At 38.0% G+C, this 21,648-nt stretch overlaps 1 protein-coding gene across 8 annotated transcripts in view; it reads right to left on the minus strand.

Moving 5' to 3' along the window:
* The window catches only part of LOC126822441 (uncharacterized), a 186,207-nt gene that overhangs the window by 72,923 nt on the left and 91,636 nt on the right, over nucleotides 1-21,648 (minus strand). Inside the window, exon 1 of one of the 8 annotated variants that reach the window (XR_008788354.1) lies at nucleotides 19,168-19,488. The exons of 6 other annotated variants lie outside the window; for them this stretch is intronic. The gene's annotated coding sequence lies outside the window, so the exon portion shown is untranslated. Of the gene's footprint in view, nucleotides 1-9,218; nucleotides 9,322-19,167; nucleotides 19,489-21,648 lie in introns of those variants that run through there. One more of the 8 variants, XR_008788355.1, reaches the window with a different exon arrangement.

Here is a 21,648-nt window from a genome sequence, read left to right on the forward strand (position 1 = left end):
ATATCTTTGTTTCACCAAACCCGACCCACAATCGAGGAGAAGGGTCGGTAGGTCGGTTTTTTTTTCAGATTTTTTTTTTAAAGTTAGAGAAATCAATACAGAAAACTTATTAGCTGTATACTACAGATTCATTAATTTTGTTTAATGAATTTGGGGTCTGACGTAAAAAGTAACGAACTGAACGTTTTTTTTTTATTAAACTTAAGAGCTAATTTGACAGCTTAATAATTTTCCGGGTGGAAACATTCGTCTTCTTTATTCAATTGGCAAAAAAATAAATGAGTGAATGACATCGGGAATTTTTCGTGATGCCCGACTCGCAAACGATTTGCCACGAACTTGAAGTGTGAAACTCCTTCAACACGTTTTTAACGATACTGCGGGTTGTGCCTTCATTTTCCTCGAAAACGGATATTGAAAATATCGTCGTCATGTTTAAAACTACGCACCACAGACATAGAAGCAGAATCATTTCGTGGGAATGGACGTGTATTCGTCTGCAACCATTTTGTTGAGAAGCGACACCTATGACGCTTTCGTCTTGATCAACCAGTTTCAATAATGAATCAAACTTTAGCCATAGTAAAGGGAAATAACTCTCGTGATATATTTCAGGTTGACAAACAAAATAAAATAAAAAGATCGTGGAAAAGTGCAATAAAATAATTTAAGTCGGGGGTGGTTTTAGTTAGTCGGTCGCGTTAGGCGAAACAAAGATATTTTTAAGGTCAGCCTTAGAAGTAATAGATGGTTTACTGTAAATTTCTGTTTTTAACTATATGATTTCACCCATTAAAACTATTTCAGGAATAACATCTATCTCAAGTGTCACATTTCGACCATAACAATTACAATTTTCATTACATATTCTATTGAATAAAACAGATGAATTTGTAACTTTGATGATAAAATGTGATAGTTATTGTCTCTATAGTTTCAGGCAGTACCACATCTAATATCAGACATGCTTGAATATTTAACAGTCGACAATACCCCTAGTCATTCATCATCCAAATGACAGCTCATAATGAAATGAAATAAAATTTAACGTCCTACTGTTCTGCTCCGACAGGGCTAATGAAGACGGGCATACGCCATACAGTGTGCTATGAGGGAAATTTTGCCCCGGCAGCGGCACTATCGCCTACTCTTATATCGAATTTCAACTGCCAAGGGATCTTTCACGTGCATTCCAATGTATACACGGGACCTTTGTTTTTTCGTCTCATCCAAAGGACCAGATAGCTGTCCTTGTCAGGCCCTCCGTCCTGCACCACTGATAAGGGGAAAATTTTGCCCAGGCAGCAGCACTATAGCCTACTCTTATATCGAATTCCAAATGCCAAGGGATCTTTTATGTGCACGTCATGCTTGAATTATCCATTAGAAAAACTCCACGCTGTCACGGCTCGTGTTCCAGTGACTCAAGCATGGTTAAATGGACAATACACCCCCTCTAAATATGAAACAGGAAGTGTTTATCTCCTAATTGAATTCCATCTGTCAAAGTTTCGCTTATGCATGCCAACATGTACCCCAGACCTTGTTTTGTGTACCAGAGCAAAAATCTCCTCCTCGTACTATTGTTCTGACAAGATTCTATTCCAGATAAAGTCCTTACTTTTGTTAAATTTAAAACGATTGTTGACCGTTTCATGCATTGATATTTTAGATAAATTACTTTCTAGGGTATTTTATTAAATAGTAGCTGCTGTCAGGGCGAAATCCCCCCCCCACCCATGTATTGTGTTGACAAGGTTCCATTCCAGGTTAGGGGGGTTGGATGGCCGAATGGTTAGTGCTTGCACGCTGTATCATGCGGCCTGTCATTGAGTCAACTGGCGTGGTTTTGATTCCCGGGTTGTACATGACAAGAAGTAGGGTCACCTGTCCAACATTGTGGGTTTTCTCTGGGTCCTCTAGTTTCCTCCCACTACTAAAGACCCTTATGCACAAGCGAATTATTGAAATAAAATTGAACCATATGTTTGTCCCAAAATGACCTAGTTTGCATCGTGCGTCCAGTGAACGTTAAACCCTACTTCTCTCTCCCTCATTCCAGAGTATGATATAAAATCCTTACCTGTTAAATTTAAATTTAAAATGACTGCTGACTCATGGATATAAAGTCTTCCCTTGTGATAAATTTAAAATGACTGCTGACTCATGGATATAAAGTCTTTACTTGTCATAAATTTAAAATGATTGTTGTCCATCCTACACAGTTCCTGCTCACATAAAGCACACTTTCAAGTCCTTTCAATTGTTAAATTCATAAAAGGCATATGATTTGTGATACTTCAGATAAATTATTTCTGGGGTACTTTATCAAAAGGACTCAATCTTTTGTTGTCCCAATGACAGTCCCGGACAACGGCTAATACGGCCATGGGGAAATGTGGGCGTATAGAAAGGGAACTGATTGGTGCCGGTTTATATTATATATTTGATTTCTGGGGTATTTTATTAGAATAAATTTGGTAAATAATTGTGTGTGAGATTAAAGATACATTATGGGAGATTAGATAAAGAGCTGACAGTTCTCACTATATTAGTTAAATAGTAGATAATGTAACAGGAATATTCTGAAAATTTCAATCAAATTGATCAACTCGGAACCGAGAATTTAGAGCTTGTTTAACAATGATTGTTTTTCTTTCTTAGCAATGCATATGAAAAGGGAAGTGACTGTGGCTGGTTTCTATTAGATAATATGATTTCTGGGGTGTTTTATTAGAATAAATGTGGTAAATAATCATGTATAACAATGATTGTTTATGAAGCAGATGGTTTATTTTGGTGAGAAGTATTTCCGACCTGTTTTTACTGTCTTTAGATTAGCTTTATCTATCTACCATTCATATCGTTACCATCACTCATCAACCTCGCCAACAATTGATGGTATTCTTTACCATTAGTTAGAGCAACATGAAATAGCAACAGGGCAGTAGAATTAAGGGAGTGGAAAACTTTCTTCAAGGCTTATATTAGGCCTGGAAAAATGAAATGAAATGAAATGGGGTTTAACGTCCTACTGTTTTGCTCCTGACTGGGCTAATGAAGACGGGCATACGCCATACAGTGTGCTATGAGGGCAATTTTGCCCAGACAGCAACGCTACGGCCTACTCTTATATCGAATTCCAACAGGACCTCGGTTTTTCGTCGCACTTGAACGGCTATATGTTGTCCCTTGGCAGACCTTCTGTCCTGCATCACTGACAAGGGGGAACACGCTGGAAAATCCCAATGAACTTTCTCGACCAACACACTGATCGAACACAGGACCTCTAGATTAGCCAGCCAAAGTCCTACTCACTGAGCCACTGTGACTCCCAGAGACATCCATTTAGAAAATTCACAAAAGTGACTTCCACAGGATTTGCTATCTAAGCATTGCATACATAATAAAGGAAATGAATTTTATCATAGGGTTTCCCCTCCCCCAGATTTACACTCTCAGCAGGAAATATAACAACAGGAAATGCCATAATATACATAGTAGTTAAACAGAACTTAGCCTTTTAACAACACTGATCTCAGGCAGATAAACATCCCTCTCTCTCTCTCTCTCTCTCTCTCTCTCTCTCTCTCTCAGTCTCTCTCTGGTCTTGAATTAACATCATATTTGATGAACTGATAAGCTAAGTAGTCCGTGGAGGCTGGGTACTCTAGAAATTAGTCCAGAAAGCACTATTTAAAGTCAGTTATTCAAAACATTTCTCTCGCTAAGGGGGAGAAACCTCTCAGGACACACCCTTCCCCCCAGCCCCTAGTCCATCACTAAATAATGTTTAATGCCCCCAAGGTATGAGGTATGTCACAGAAGCTACCAAAGAAATTCTGAGTGTAAAGTTCTTTCCTTATTGTATGTACTTTTCAATAGAAGCTATCAGGCTCCATGATGAGCTAAATATCTTCCCCATCCTCCCCTCCCCTAATCTAATCTGATCACCGCTAATAATAACAGAGCAGGAAGGGTGCACCACACACAAACTATAACATAAGACAAACATACGGACAGCACACAATCTGATTAAAAAATACAGATATTATTTCATTTTGTTTTTTATAGTTCAAAATATTGTTTTACTTGCCTTTACTACACTAGGATCTGGAGGAGTTCTGGTTGATGTGAGGGATATTAGCCAATGAAATGATCTGTTGTGGTGAGTTCTTGGCGTGCGTTACACGGAACTCTGGGTAGACATTCGCAGCAAAGACAAAGCAAAAGTTGTATTTCCAAATGTCCACTTGAAACATCAACACTGATTAGTTAATCAAATGCCTGATGTCATAGAATCAATAGCCTCTTGTATGACCCCTGACACAACTTCCTACAACAACCGGACCGATCTTTATATAATGGAGGCTATCGAAAGTTTTAAAAAATAAAACGAAAGATAGATCTATATTTTATGATTGCAACATAAACAGACACCTTAAACAACAAACGCACATATCAGAACAAGTGAATGGATCTGGTGGCTAGCTGTAAGTGTCCACTGTGCTGTACAGTTCCAGGCCGCACTGATCAGCAGTGAATATTCGCTAGGCTGCTACAATCAATGATAAGGATGACATCGCTGCGACTTAATGAGCTCCAAATATTAACTTTTTTCCTCTGACAAATTAAATTCTAAAACATTTTTTTATATATAAGAAAAATAAACAAAGACGTTTGAAGTATTTGTAGGTAAACAATATTTTCTATTTTACTGTATATGGGTATTAAAATGAATAAACGGCACCATTCTGCCCGAACCAGTAACGTCTTATGTAAACAATGCACGCGCCATTGAGTCAATGATTGATGCCGTGTGATGTGATGTCACATCTTAAAGGTAGTCATCTTTTACAGAGATATTAGAAGACTTTCGTAATCCTCAGTAAAACAGATTGGTTCAAGGCCTGTAGTGATACAAACTGCACTCCAACTAAAAATAACGATGCAATTATTTTTAGTGATTACGTTCCTGATTGTAAAATGCAGCACATACTCTACTGAAGCCAGCCTATTTGTCTAACATAATGTCAACGAGATAAAGAAAACCTTTTCAATACATTAATTCTGCTACTGTTGCGCTTTCTAATTAAACAAGACTTGAACTAGAAAAATAAATTGCTCAGGGAATTCTCTGTCTCCGCTTGAATGCTTAAATGTTGACTGATATATAAAGGTTATATACAGAAAAGACGTCACTTTAACTTTATCAGATTGTTCTTATTTTAATTAAGATACTGAGCTCCACCTGCGCATCCCTTGTTCCTAATTTTCCACGACTTAATTCAAGCTGAAATGAAATGAAATGGAGTTTAACGTCCTACTGTTCTGCTCCTAACCTGGGCTAATGAAGACGGGTATACGCCATACAGTGTGCTATGAGGGAAATTTTGCCCGGACAGCGGCACTACGGCCTACTCTTATATCGAATTCCAACTGCCAAGGGATCGTTTACGTGCACGCCAATGTGTACACGGGACCTCGGTTTTTCGTCCCATCCGAACGACTAGACAGCTTTCCTTGTCAGCCCCTCCGTCCTGCATCACTGACAAGGGAGAACCACGCCGGAAAATCTGGATGAACTTTCTCGGCCAATGCAGGGATCGAACACCTGACCTCCAGGCTAGCAGGCTAGCGAGCTAGCGTCTTACCCACTTAGCCACGTGATCCCCTTTAATTCAAGCTAAAATGAACTCAATAAATATATATATATATATATATATTTAAATTGATTATCCGAATAATAGAGAGAGAGAAATGGAGTTTAACGTCCACTCGACACAAACTAGGTCATTTCGGGAGTAACATATGGTTCAATTTTACTTCATTAATTCGCTTGAGCATAGGGGTGTTTAGCAGTGGGAGGAAACCGGAGGACCCGGAGAAAACCCACGAGGTTGGACAGGCGACCCTACTCCTTGCCACGTACAACCGGGGATTCGAAACCACGCCAGTTGACTCAATGGCAGACTTTATGGTACAGCGCCCACGCGCTAACCATTCAGCCACCCAATCCCCCATTTGAATAATAAATTACACACCAATATTTGTTATTTTATTAATTAGGATTGTGGAGGTTTACTTGGCTAGGAGCACAGACTACTAAAGACCACTACATGCAAGGGAATTATTGAAATAGAATTGAACCAAATGTTATGCCTGAACGTAGTGAGTGGTGTTATACCCCATCTCTCAGCATAAAAACATTAAAAATACATTAAACATCCCATTGTTTAAAAGATCGGGTAGCTTATACAGCTCCTTTCACATATATTTATTACTTAAAGCGAGAATTTCATATTTTCTAAGAAAGTCAAAACATAATTATTTCTATGTCTTTTGCTCAATAGGTTATCAACTCACTATTATACGACCATGGGCATTATTTCCCACCCTTAAAAATCATTGACACAGGAAATAACACAATTACCTCCCTTGTTTTCCTATTCCCTCCATGGAATAGCTATGTTCAAACGTTTGAATTTGAAGTTGAAAATGATATTTTTGCCAATTTCTCAGCTGGCAATAGTGAATTATAGGATTAATAGGATTATTCTTTAACAAGGTAGGACTGTGTATGGATAAGATCTATTTTAAGGCTTTATTTTAATAAATTTTAAAAATATAACTTAAAAATATGAAATTGTAGCTTTAACAAATATAAAATAAAGTTTAATATATCTACGACCATAACAATTGGAACTTTCTTTCTTACTTCTTTGGGAAAAGTGGTTTCCCCTTGTTAGTAGTGCGGGACAGAGGGCTTGACAAGGGCAGCTGTCTATTCGTTCAGATGGGACGATAAACTGAGGTCCAGTATACACATTGACGTGCACATAAAAGATCCCTTGGCAGTTGGAATTTGATATAAGAGTAGGCCATAGTGCCACTGCCCAGAAAAAAATTCCCTCATAGAACACTGTATGGCGTATGCCCGTCTTCGTTAGCCCAGTCGGAGCAGAACAGTGGGATGTTAAACCCCATTTCATTTCTTTGTGAAAAAACAAATTTCAAATCAAAGAGTACTTAATTGTTTTCTCTTCTCTAATGCTACTAGTTCCACATTTAAACTGGCGTGGTTTTGATTCCCTGGTTGTAGTTACAAGGAGTAGGTTGCCTGTCCAACCTCGTGGGTTTTCTCCGGGTCCTCCAGTTTCCTCCCACTGTTAAAGACTCATACGCGCTAGTGAATTATTAAAATAAAATAAAACCATATGTTAGTCCGGAAATTACCTAGTTTGTGTCAAGAGGATGTTAAACTCTCTCTCTCTCTCCATTTAAAAGTTTTGAAAGTTTAAGGAAAACATCATTCATTATCAAGTAATACTAAGCTTGTAAAAAGTAGATAAGACTGGATAAAAAAAATGCTTCATTTCTTCCTGATGCTCTTACGTCAAGTCAACCAATTTAACAGAATAACAAGTCAACAGATACGTCAATGGTATGAGAATAAAAATATCTAAGAATATACTTAATTACACTATTCCTGAAATAGTCGCAATAATACCCGAATCCTAGTAAACAAGAAATATATCTGATTTACAAAATACATAGACCACACAAATTTCACCGTCTGAAATTTCACCACATAATTATAGAAATAAAAACATTAGCATATTTTATCTCCAGATGACTGATGTAATGTGTTGACGAGATGTTAAACCCCTTTCTATTCCTTTATGTCTCATGAACACAATACAAACCCCTTTCTATCCCTTTACGTCTCAGAGACACAATATCATACTATAGACTGTTAAACCGCTTTCTATCCCTTTATGTCTCAACATCTCAACAACACAATACCATAGACTGTTAAACTCCTTTCTATTCCTTTATGTCTCAACGACACAATACCATAGACTGATATAAACACCCTTTCTATTCCTTTATGTCTCAACAACACAATACTTGAGACTAACATATGGTTAATTTCTGGTGTCCATTTCTAATGTAATCAAAGATGGTATTAGCATTAATACTAGGCATACACCATACAGTGTGCTATGAGGGAGATTTTGCCCAGACAGCGGCACTACAGCTTATTCTCTTATATCAAATTCCAATTGTCAAGGGATCTTTTACGTGCATGCCAATGTATACACGGGTCCTCGGTTTGTTGCACCATCGAATGACTAGACAGTTGTCCTTATCAGGCCCTCCGTCCTGCATCACTGACGAGGGGGAACCCCTTCGGAAAATCTGGATTCAATAATTTGGGAACATGAGTTAAAATTCTTCAGGAAAAAAGACTCATTCCAAAACCAAACGTACGTAATTGCACTGCTCGAAAACTCTTCTTTTAGTTCCGAAATTTTTAAGTTTTGAGGGGGTTTGATTGCCGAATGGTTAGCACGTGCGTGCTGTATCATAAGACCTGTCATTGAGTCAACTGGCATGGCGTGACAAGGAGTAGGGTCGCCTGTCCAGCCTCATGGGTTTTCTCAGGGTCCTCCGGTTTCCTCCCACTGCTAAAGATCCCTACGCGCAAGCAAATTATTGAAATAAAATTCATTAAACCATATGTTAGTCCCAAAATGACCTAGTTTGTGTCGAGTGGACGTTAAACCCCATTTCTCTCTCTCTCTCTTTAAGTTTTGAAATTTTAAACAAAACATCTTTCATGTGATGTAAGTGTTTATTTCAATTTATCTGGCCCCCGAAAAACAGAAAATCTAACTGGAGTGGCCTAAACTATAGGATGTATAGATATAGATCTCAACAAAAATATATTAATTAGTCTACTAATGTCTCCCCAGAGGTGGATTACCCCATAGGCAGTGTAGGCAGCTGCCTAGGGCCCAAGCAAAAATAGGGCCCATAAAATTTTTGACAATCTTTTTAAATTTGATGAATTACATTATTTAATTCACTGGACTACGCTTCTGACGAAACTCACTCGGTTGTGTCGGCCATTCACTATTTGGGAAGAATGCCCACACGGTCAGTGACACCATAGCGCTCAAGGTGAGACGGCAAACCAGTTCTGCAAAGGGCCCAGCTGGTCGAGCTGCCTAGAACCCATCAGAGCCTTGATCTGCCTCTCTGTCTACCTCATCATGTAACAGTACTTCATTCACGAACAACAACGATATAAAGAAGTCAGACAAATTTCATACCCATCTCCCCACATATAGGTAAAAATCTATTTTTAAATCTCAGGAATTTACATCTAAGCTGAACGTAATCTATTTATAAACAATCATTAAGCTACTTACACTCAAAGAACTTGTGTTTAAAAGTCAACTAACGTCAAGTTCACTTCCCCCGTGAAGAACTCCACACACACAGAGCTCAAACAGCTAATGTATCATAATCGTATTTTCATATCTTAAACACACGAAAATAACTCTTCACAGCACAGCCATGGTTTTCTTCTATTATCAATCCTTTAGTGTATGTTTTAAAAAACAAATATAGATATTTGATTAAAGGTCCAATTTAAATTTCTGACGTTTACTTGGTCGATTTCTAACTGATATCTTTACGAGGTGGTTGTTACAAAACAAACGCAAAAGACGTAATTCACACGTACCTTGTGACGGACTAAATTTTTTCTAATCTGTGTTTAATGACTTACAAGTATACTGAATTGCTATTCATAGTTGTATAGTATGCTAGCGTCGATACCGCATCATAATTCAAAACACCGACAATGACGACATAAATTTGTGTCTAATCTTCTATTAATAACGCCAGAAGAGTATCTACATTGAGAGCAATCTCACGCCATGCTCTCGCTAGTAGCATCAATTAAGCATAGACCGTAAGTCTTCTAATAATCTCCTTTTTAAAGATGTTAAAAATCAATAACAACTGACAGCCATAACAAGATACTATAGATGGTGTCATGTTACTAAATATAGCAACAAATAATCTCAGAATAGATCCCAAGTGACCTAAAATAACTCTATATAAGTGACCATCATTAGTTATTTTAGGACGAGGATCTTTGAAAAATAAAACTGAATCAAAACAGGACTTCACATGAAGGAAACTTGCGGGGGTAGTTAAAGAAAGTAAAATGATGTAATGCTGTTATTGAGATATTTATTTTGGATCGATGTGAACACGAATATTTCTGTTCTTTTCCTTTCCTTCTTTAAAGAAGAACAAATTAAGATGGAAAAGACAAATAATTGACATTTAATTTTAGACCGTTGATGTGTTTGCACTATCTTGACGTTATTGAAATGAAATGAAATGAAATGAGGTTTAACATCCTACTGTTTTGCTCCGAACTGGGCTAATGAAGACGGGCATACGCCATACAGTGTGCTATGAGGGAAATTTTGCCCGAGCAGCGGCACTACGGCCTACTCTTATATCGAAATTCCAACTGTCAAGGGATCTTTTACATGCACGCCAATGTGTACACGGGACCTTGTTTTTTTCGTCTCATCCGAATGACTAGACAGCTGTCCTTGTCAGGCTCTCTGTCCTGCATCACTGACAAGGGGGAACAACGCCGGAAAATCAGGGTGAACTTTCTCGGCCAATGCAGTGATTGAACACCCGACCTCCAGGCTAGCGAGCCAGCGTTTTACCCACTTAGCCACCGTGATCCCTTGAAGTGGTTGAGCAGTAATGGACGGACTGGGGGGGGGGGGAGAGGTACCCATGCCTGTCACCCAAATGGAACCCTGCTATAGGACAGTGGTGTAGGATGGAGAGCGTGGCAAGGAAAAGATGGCTGTACGTGGGATGAAAAATCCTGCCTACTTGTGAAAGAACCATTCATAGTTAGAATTCAATGAAGTGTAAGCAGGAGCACTGCTGTTCGGACTGAAATGAAATGAAATGGGGTTTAACGTCCTACTGTTCTGCTCCTATACTGGGCTAATGAAGACGGGCATACGCCATACAAAGTAATTTGAGGGAAATTATGCCCGGGCAGCGGCACTATCGCCTACTCTTATATCGAATTCCAACTGCCAAGGGATCTTTTAAGTGCATTCCAATGTATACACGGGACCTCGGTTTTTCGTCTCATCCGAAGGACTAGCCACCGTGGCTCAAACTGCATGATTATGTTCATTCCGGGACTAACATATGGTTCCATTTTATTTCAATAATTCGAATGCATGTATAGGTCTTTAGCAGTGGGAGGAAACCGGAGGACCCGGAGAAAACCCACAAGGTTGGACAAGCGACCCTATTCTTTGTCACATACAACCGGAGATTCGAAACCACGCCAGTTGACTCAATGACAGACATTATGATAAAACACGCCATCCACACACAACCAACATTTCATTTTATTTCATTTTTGTCATAATATTTTCATCAGTCGACACTGCCAACTCGTCCAGAGCTGTATTACGTATATATATACATGCAGAAAATTCCCAATAATCGAGAGTGTCAAAATTTTGTAATGAACAGCAAATATTTTGACAAAGGCACTATCTACATGGCGATATTAAATTCTTTTCAATTTATATATCGGTGCGAAAAAATCCAATTTTCATATTTGTCGGGACTGGATTCCATTCACTGTAATTCATGGTGTAACAATTTCGAATTCTAGAACCAGCCAAGAGTTAGACTACACGCTCAGCAGAGTCAAAATTCCAATATCAAAATCTTTTGAAACAATATTGACACAGAAACACTTTAAGATATTTGAGTAATATTCCATGATGTATCCCCAGACAGATTGAGAACGGTGCCCAGCGGGGAATCAAAACCAATCTTTGAAATTGGTTGAAATGATTTGTTTAAAACTTGGGTTGATTAATGATAATATTTGACCTGAATCGATCTCGGAATGAGAAATGTTTTATTATCGATCAGTCGTGTGGCGTTTAATGTTACAAAGTTCGATAAAAATATAACAAAAATGAAAGAGGAGTGAAAAGATGTCTGGAGAAAACGTTGCCAAGAATATTACATCATTTGGGTTTTCTACTAAAAAAAAGTTACCTGAAACTTATAATAATCAGTTTTGATTCACGTAACGAACTAGCCTATCTCTCTCGCTATGATAAATAACCATAACCGACTACATACAATTATCGTCTCAAATATGCAATTATTGTCTGGCAACTGCAAATATTCTCCTTATAAAACTATAATTATTGTCTGGAACAGGAAATAATATTCCTAATTATTTGACCGCGAAGATGCCAAGTCGAAGAGGTCAATAAATGAAACGAAATGAAACTGGGTTTAACATCCAGCTTTTCCGCACCAACTGGGCGAATGAATACTGGAATACAGAGAGAGATGGCTTTAATGTCCACTTGACACAAACTAGGTCATTTCGGGACTAACATATGGTTTAATTTTATTTCAATAATTTACTCGTGCGTAGGGGTCTTTAGCAGTGGGAGGAAACCGGAGGACCGGGGAAAACCCACGAGGTTGGACAGGCGACCCTACTCCTTGTCACATACAACCGGGGATTTGAAACCACGTCATACTGGGATACAATATGGGGGAATTATCGCAACGGTGCTACACCCTACTCTTATTTCAAATTCCAACTGTCAAGGGACCGTGTACAGCTATAATAGTCTTAATAGTTTAGTGTGTAAAATTTGTCTACTGGTGGAAGTGGACCAATCTGATTAAAATACAGATCTATATTTCGTTTCGTTTTTTTATACTTTCGATGGCCTACACTACATGAAGATCTGACAAGTTATAGCGATAGGTCATGTCAGGGGTCAAAAGACCGACTTATGACCCTATGATGTCAGACATTTGATTAACCAATCAGCATTGATGTTACTAGTGGAGTACCCACAGTTCCGTGCAGAACACGCCTAAAGATCGCCGTAACGGACCGTTTCATTGGCTTATCCCTGACACCATTCAGAACACAAGTTAAATAACAACTCTTCCAGATCCTAGTGAAGTAAAGACAAGTAAAACGAAAGTTTGAACTATAAAAACGAAACGAAATAGGATCTGTGTTTTAACCAGATTGGAAGTGGACAAAAACTCTAGGAACGAACGTGTAAAAATAATGAATTTGTGCCAGAGAAAAGACTTGGTTTATAAAACCTGTGTAAAACATTAATCTATTTCCTGCGACTAAAATTAGATCGGCAAGTGATAATTAAATTCTTAATGTAACATGTTAATAACTTCTTCCAACCGTTTTATCTTTCGCAAATTTTTTACGAAAATTTTTTACGAAAAAATATTGAAACAACATATGAAATGTTAAAATTAACTTTAGAACAACACGGAAATAGCTGTGACAGACAGATTGCCGACCAATTGACCCAATAAAAATTAACTTGGGTTACGTAGGAGGTGTGATATCTTCATCTTCTATTTCAAAATTTTTAAAGAATTGAAACAACATATGAAATGTTAAAATTAACTTGCGTTACGCAGGAGATTTGAGAACAACACGGAAATAGGTGTGACGGAAAGATGGCCAACCAACTGACCCAAGAGACAATCAAAAGTGTGACAGACGGTTGGACCGACTGATGTGACAAGGAGTAGACTCTCCTGTCCAGCCCTGTGCGTTTACTCCAGGGTCTTGAAATAAAATTGAACCATGTTAGTCTGAAAATGACCTAGTTTGTGTTGAGTGGAGGTTAAACTCCACGCGGGGATCCAAAATTATATTAGTATCAGGCAGTTTTATAGGGTTAATTTAATAATAAGAAAATGAAATGAAATAGGGTTTAAAGTTGTACTGTTTTGCTCCAAACTGGGCTAATGAAGACGGGCATACGCCATACAGTGTGCGATGTAGAAAATTTTGCCCAGACAGCGGCACTACGACCTACTCTTATATCCGAAATTCCAACTGTCTTAGGATCTTTTACATGCACGCCAGTGTGTACATGGGACCTCAGTTTTTCGTCCAATCCGAACGACTGGACGGCTGTCCTTGTCATACCCTCCGTCCCGTATCGCTGACAAGGGGGAACCACGCCGGAAAATCTACATGAACTTTCTCAGCCAATGCAGGGATCGAACAACCAACCTCCAGGCTAGCGAGCTAGCATCTTACCCGCTTAGCCACTATGAGCCCATAATATAATGACAATCAATTCTCCTTCTTTTCCAAAGCAATCGAAAACAGCTGGAAATTTCCAATTCATGCCTGTATGTATGCTGTCTGGTTATGGGAGAGCTCAGAATTTATGCCAGTCCATAAGGACGTTTCGATGTGATAAAATTCTTTTCTACGGTGACGTCCAATGTGGCAGAAACACAGAATTTGGATGTCCAAGCTTTTAGTGGAATTAATTATTGGTCTTGATCAAGGGGGTCATTACAGGCTTAGTCTTAGTCAGCCATCAAGACAGACGACACTTAGACCAAACCAATCAATATATAATCCACTCAATTCTTGTGCGAGATATTTAGTTTAAATTTTAAAATTTAAATATTTGTAACTATAAGCTTTTGAGAGAGAGAGAGAGAGAGAGAGAGAGAGAGAGAGGGGGAGAGAGAGAGAGAAATGGGACTAACACATGGTTCAATTTTATTTCAACTCTTGCGGGAAGCAGTAAAGAATAGAGCTCTCCCATCGTCGCATAACTAGGTCATTTTGGGACGAACACATGGTTCAATTTTATTTCTTTTGCAGTGGGAGGAAACCCACGAGTTTGGACAGGCGACCCTACTCCTTGTCCGGTACAACCGGGGAATCAAAACCACACTGTTGATGCAATGACAGACCTTATGATACAGCGCATACACGCTAACCATTCAACCATCCAAACCCCCTGGATATATAAGATGTTTCAATTCCTGACGGGAGCCCCAGTGGATCGGTGAGTAAGGCACTGGCTCGCTAACCCGAAGCTCACTCCATCTCTCCCGGTGTTCCATCAGATCTTCCAGACTGGTTCCAACCTGTCATTCAGACAAGACCGTAAAAGGATGCTTGATGGCTGAAATTCCAAATGAGATTAAACTTTTCCCTCAAAGCACACTGCATGGCATATGTCCATCTTCATTACACCAGTCACAGCAGAACAGTAGGACATTAAACCCCCATTTCATTTCCTTTCCTTTCTGCTTCAATTCAAGACTTAATTAAAACTCCAAAGAATATCAGAGCGCAGAGATGAAATACTTGAAAATAAAAATATGACATGACAAGGTTCCATTTAAATCAAATTAACCCAATGGCATATTTATCTCTAAGAGATGCCACGATGAACAAAAAAAAAATATTACGAGTTTATCAGTCGTTTATTATTCATTAAAAAGATTAAATGATAAACGGTGAAAATTAATGAATACAAAATTGTTATTTAACACAAATTCAGCGCTGATTATTTAAAAAGAGATCTACTTGCCTTTGATTTTTTGATCGATATTTTCAAAAAAATTAACGAATACAAAACTGTTATTTAACACAAATTCAGAGCTGATTATGTTAAAAGAGATCTACTTGTCTTTGATCCATATTTTCAGGGCATATGCAGCTTTATTGTGATTAAATATTTCCATTTACTGTCATAAATGACGTCAATTGCCTTTGGAATGTACGGAGTTAAGTGCGTCTTAAAATTCCTATCATGTCACAGTTTTGGAACAACAAGAGTTTTTGGATTGTAAATAATTAATGATGTGATAATGGGTTCTAACATCCTCTCGACACAAACTAGGTCATTTCGGGACTAACACATGGTTCAATTTTAGCAGTGGGAGGAAACCAGAGGGCCCGGAGAAAACCTTCCGAGGTTGGACAGGTGATCCTACTCCTTGTCAGTACAACCGGGGAAATGAAACCATGCCAGTTGACTCAATGACAGACCTACGCGCAAGCGAATTATTGAAATAAAATTGAACCATGTGTTAGTCCCGAAATGACCTATTTTGTGTCTGTTAAACCCCATTTCTCTCTCTCTCTCTCTCTGACAGACCTACGCGCAAGCGAATTATTGAAATAAAATTGAACCATGTGTTAGTCCCGAAATGACCAAATTTGTGTTGAGTGGATGTTAAACCTCATTTCTCTCTCTCTCTCTCTCTCATTTGAAGAAACGAAATGACATTTAGATCTGTATTTTAAACAGATTGATCTAAACTCCATAGATCAAGGCAGTTTTTTGAGATGGAACAGATTCTGCTAAAAGGAGATGAATGGATTAAACGTTGTTTAATGCCACATCAGCGCCAACCAGGCTATATTATGCCAGACATATGGTAAATTATATAAAACAAAGAAGATGGTCCATCAATCTGACAGAAATTTTTAGAATATTTTGTTTTTATTACGGTATCTATTTTTTAACTATTATAGCAAGAACTGTCAGTTCTTTATCTAATCTTACCTAATGCGCCTTTAAGAAAAGATTTGAGCTAGTCATAATATAAATCAATGGAAGTCTCAAAGCTGCAATAATTCTATGCAAGTCAAAATAATGTGGCATCATTCATCAGTGGTTGAATAGTTTAAACTCTGATACATGCAATAACTGTGGTTTAATGTTCGAGAGCGAGACATTAAGTAATATATTGATACTGTACCAGGGATGTTTCAATATATTACGCAATGCCTTAAACTCAAGACCATTAAAAACTTAAAATACAGACACTATCTCGCACATGCTTTGCTGTGAAATACGTCATGCGAGTTCAGTATTTCAAGTTGCCTGTACATAATTTGAAATAATGGTATGCCAACATCAAAGGATGACGTCACATCTGTATTTTAATAGTGACTAATGCCAAGTGTTTATATCTCTACAAATTCATTCACTGAAAACAAACATTATTTTGGTAGCTAACCAATTTAAGATTAGAACTTTTCAAACAATGGTGGTTTCCTCTTGTCAGTGGTGCAGGTCACAGGGCCTGACAATGGACATATAGTTATTCGGATGGGACGAAAAACCGAGGTCCAGTGTATACATTGGCATGCAAATAAAAGAGCCCTTGGCAAGTGGAATTTGATATAAGAGTAGGCCATAGTGCCGCTGACCGAGCAAAATTTCTCGCATAGCACACTGTATGGTGTATGCCCGTCTTCATTAGCCCAGTCGGAGCAGAACAGTAGGACGTTAAACCCCATTTCATTTTCAAACAGTGTATTCGAGAATTGGTTTGTTAGATTCAATAAGTTTATAGTTTATAGATTATTATCATAATATATGTGGTGGAGAGGTGCGGGTGGCCAAATGGTTAAATATAGGTAGGTAGGTAGGTAGGTAGGTTGGGGGGGGGTGCGGGTGGCCGAATGGTTTAATATAGGTAGGTAGGTAGGGAGTGGGGTGGGGTGCGGGTGGCCGAATGGTTTAATATAGGTAGGAAGGTAGGGGATGGGGTGGGGTGCGGGTGGCCGAATGGTTTAATATAGGTAGGTGGGGCTTGGGGTGGGGTGCGGGTGGCCGAATGGTTTAATATAGGTAGGTAGGGGGTGGTGGTGGTGTGCGGGTGGCCAAATGGTTTAATATAGGTAGGTAGGGGGTGGGGGTGGGGGTGGGGGTGGAGAGGGGCGGGTGGCCGAATGGTTTAATATAGGTAGGTAGTTAGTGGGTGGGGTGGGGTGCAGGTGGCTGAATGGTTTAACGTGGGGGCTTAAGATCATAAGATCTATCAGTGAGTCAAGTGACATGATTTCGATTCCCTGTTTGTACTTGACAAGGAGTAGGGATGCCTGTCCAACCTTGGAAATATATGTATTGGTCATGCGTCTGGAAAAAGTGACTACTACGCCGTGTGTCTTCACTCTTCTCTCTATTTAATATTCTGATTGTAATATTTATAATTTTCGATGTTAAATATGTTTTCCAATGATCAAAACAATGCTCAAAGTTTGACATATATTTTTCATAAAGAAGCTGCCGATTTGTTACACTGAAATTTTGACATTTCACGGCAATTTCTGCACTCTAAAACACAATTAAATACTTTTGTGAATGTTCAGAACAGGATGAACGAATAACGCTTTATTTACATGCATTTTTACTCACTTACGTATCATTTTAAAATCAGGGCGGCTATGTAAGCAAGGTGGACAAAATTACACCAAGGTCTTCATTGCTGTGGGGGTAATTCAGACCACATGAAATATGTGGTCTGCAGTTGGAATTCTTTAGCAAGCGTAATGGATCGTTTTTAAAAAATATCTTCCAAAATACAATTCATGTCCTGTGTCGTCAGTTAACTTGAAAGTTATGCACAAAATATGAATTCAAAAAATTAATATTTTCCTAAATAATATTCACCGCCAATCTTTATCCTACTGTAATTTAAAGGCTATTATGAGAGAGAGAGAGAGAGAGAGAGAGAGAGAGAGACTGACATATGGTTCAATTTTATTTCAATAATTCGTTTGCGTGCAGGGATCTTTAACAGTGGGAGTAAACTGGAGGACTCGGAGAAAACCCACAAGGTTGGAAAGCCGACCCTACTCCTTGTCAGTACAACCGGGGAATCGAAATCATGCCAGTTGACTCAATATGACAGACCACGTGCTAACCATGTCTTTCTTAAAGTCGTTGATCGTCGGCCATCCCCCCACCCCCCATTATGGTAAATAAAAAATAAACTGTTAGCCTATATGTATTTAATAGATTGTAACTGCACCTCAAATGACCAAAACTACTTATTAAAAATTTGATTTGACTAGCAAAAATTTATCAAAATTATTTCACATTGTTAACCAATTGTTGAGACACTTTTTTGTTCCCTGGAGTGGAGGTTAAACTCCATTTCCCTGGAGGTCGGGTGTTCGATCCCTGCAGTGGCCAAGAAAGTTCATTTGGATTTTCTGACGTGGTTTCCCCTTGTCAGTGGTGCAGAACGGAGGGCCTGACAAGGACAGCTGTCTAGTCCTTAGGATGAGACGAAAAAAACGAAGGCCCGTGTATACATTGGAATGCACGTAAAAGATCCCTTGGCAGTTGGAATTCGATATGAGAGTAGGTGATAGTGCCGCTGCCCGGGCAAAATTTCCCTCAATGCACACTGTATGGCGTATGCCCGTCTTCATTAGCCCAGTATAGGAGCAGAACAGTAGGACATTAAACCCCATTTCATTTCATTTCATTTCAAACTGCATTTCTCTCTACCTCACCATAATATTGTATGTTTATTTTAACTTTTTTATATAAATTAACAACATAATTAATATTCTAAGGAAGAATAAGAACAGGTCCTGATATATTATAAAAAAATCATAGTATTAAAATAAAGCAAAAAAAAAAAAACCAATTAAAAACAATGAGAACTCACTCAATGGGTCTGAATCCGTGTGTCTATTACGTTATCTGGTGGTATCTCTCATTCACATTATATCTAGTTCCAAACAATTTAACAGAAGCGGTAATAATCACTCGAGTAGCTCAGACTCAATTAACACATTGACAAAACACACCATGTAATGCACACACACTACAAGAAACACCAGTACACTAATCATTAATATCCAACACTACCACCAAAAAACATCTGGCACTAGCAAAAACTTTTTCCTACGTTTCTCCTCCTCTGCCTATCATGTGTTGCCATAGCAATAATGTGGTCACTATATTGTTTAAAGGGTAATAGCGGCGGCGTAAAGATTGGGTATCATCAGCAGGTGATTGGGTTCTGTAAGCAGAAGTGGAAGGCCAGTTAAAGACTGTGAAATAAGATAAGAAATTGTACGTGTTTACGTCATTGTGCAAGTTAACTGCCGCTAGCCTTCCTAGAATATTATCAACCAGGGAATAGAGAGAAATAGAACTTATTTTTTTATTCTCATCACCTAGTTTTACACACAGGTGAACAAATCCCCTGATTATTATTATCAGCCAGGGAATGGAGAGAAATATTACTTAATACCTAATCTATTACAATTAATAAAAAAAAGCAGTATTTAAAGGAGATAAATCGCTATTCTTTGGCACCTAGAAATGGACACAAATGGGTAGCAACACATATAATAATGTAATATGAATTTATATAAACTGCTTTTACTGTAATTTCTTATCAGTTACGTTCGTTGAAATAAACAGGTCATTTTGAGATTACATGTGGTTTTTATTAACAACCAAGGGAAGATATATATTTTGTTTATTTTTAAACTATTTCAAATCACATTCTATTATATATTCATATTAATATCTTGGACATTATCCAAATCATGCTTCCAAGTGTTGGAAATTTCTGTCGTCTGTCCAACCTCGTGGGTTTTCTCTGAGTTCTCCAGTTTCCTCTCACCGCTAAAGACTCCTACCCACAAGTAAATTATTGAAATAAAATTGAACCATATGTCAGTCCCGAAGTGACCTAGTTTTTGTGTCCAGTGGGGTGGACGTTAAACTCTCTCTGTCTCTCGAACATGCAACTCCATATGTTAGTCCCAAAATAACCTAGTTTGTATTGAGTGGATCTCTCTCTCTCTCTCTCTCTCTCTCTCTCATAGAAATGGATGGGTTGGGTTTTAATCTTTTGTAGACAGTCTACCCACTTGAGAATAACATATGGTATTTATTATTAGCAAACAGCTGAAGAGAACTTGCATGTTTTGATAATACTATAAAAGTGTCAATTTAAAATATTAGATATTGGGCTGAATAACATAACGCATACAGGAGTATACGTGACTTGGGATGAATTTTTAAATATCCATCTAAAACAGTGATACTTTGCAAAAAATCGCATAACAGGCAGAAAATTAATTCAAATATTAAATCCTAGGTTGATCAACATAGGCTTTAAAAATCTTCATAAATGTTTAAACATACATTATGCAAGAGCTAAATCTGTCTATTGCAGGTTTTTCTTTAGGCCTGAAATGTTATCTAAATTATTAATTAGACATTAATTAACCTATCCAGGCCGTTATCAACTCTAGATGGTAGCGCTAGCCTGCGATCTTTAGTGGATTGTGAGCCGATTTACTGCTTAACTTTCCTTCTCGATTTAACGATTAAATGGATAATCGAGACTATGCTGTTTATTGTACTGACTTTAGTAATGATGACCGAGGCTAGGGGGAAATTTCAGTCGCTTAGTTCTCGGTTCATAGTGGATCAATTTGAATGAAACTTTCAGCAAATTGATACATTAAATAATAACTTAAATATAGAAACATTGAATATTTAAACATACATTATGCAAGATCTAAATCTGTCTGTTGCAGGTCTTTTTTTAGGCCTGAAATGTTATCTAAATTAATTAGACATTAATTAACTTATCCAGACTATAATCAACTCTCGATGTCATTGCTAGCCTGCGACATTTAGTGGATTGGATTACATTTTTTTTAAAAATAATTAAAACATAAAAATGGATCATCAAGACTTTTTTTTTCATTGTAGCGACTAAGGAATGATGATCAAGGCTAGTCTAAAATTGAATCACTAATATCTTGGTTCAGAGTGGAGCAATTTGATTGAAATTTACAGCATATTCTGTTTCCATTATCTATTTTTTGTAACTATTATAGCGAGAACTGTCAACTCTAGTCTAAAATTCAATCACTAATATCTCGGTTCAGAGTGGAGCAATTTGACTGATTTTTTCAGCATATTCTCTTTACATTAGCTATTGTTTAACTATTATAGCAAGATCTACCAACTCTTTATCTAATCTCCCATAATGTCACTTTAACTAACTTCTGAACTTCTGATTATTTACCTAAAAAAAGAGTGTGATTACTTGCAGGACACAGTTTAGGAGAGGGTGTAGTTTTGGGAAGGGTGCAGCACCTTCAAACCCCCCCACCCC

Source organism: Patella vulgata, chromosome 5, assembly GCF_932274485.2.
Source record: "Patella vulgata chromosome 5, xgPatVulg1.2, whole genome shotgun sequence".
NCBI classification, from domain to species: Eukaryota; Metazoa; Mollusca; class Gastropoda; family Patellidae; genus Patella; species Patella vulgata.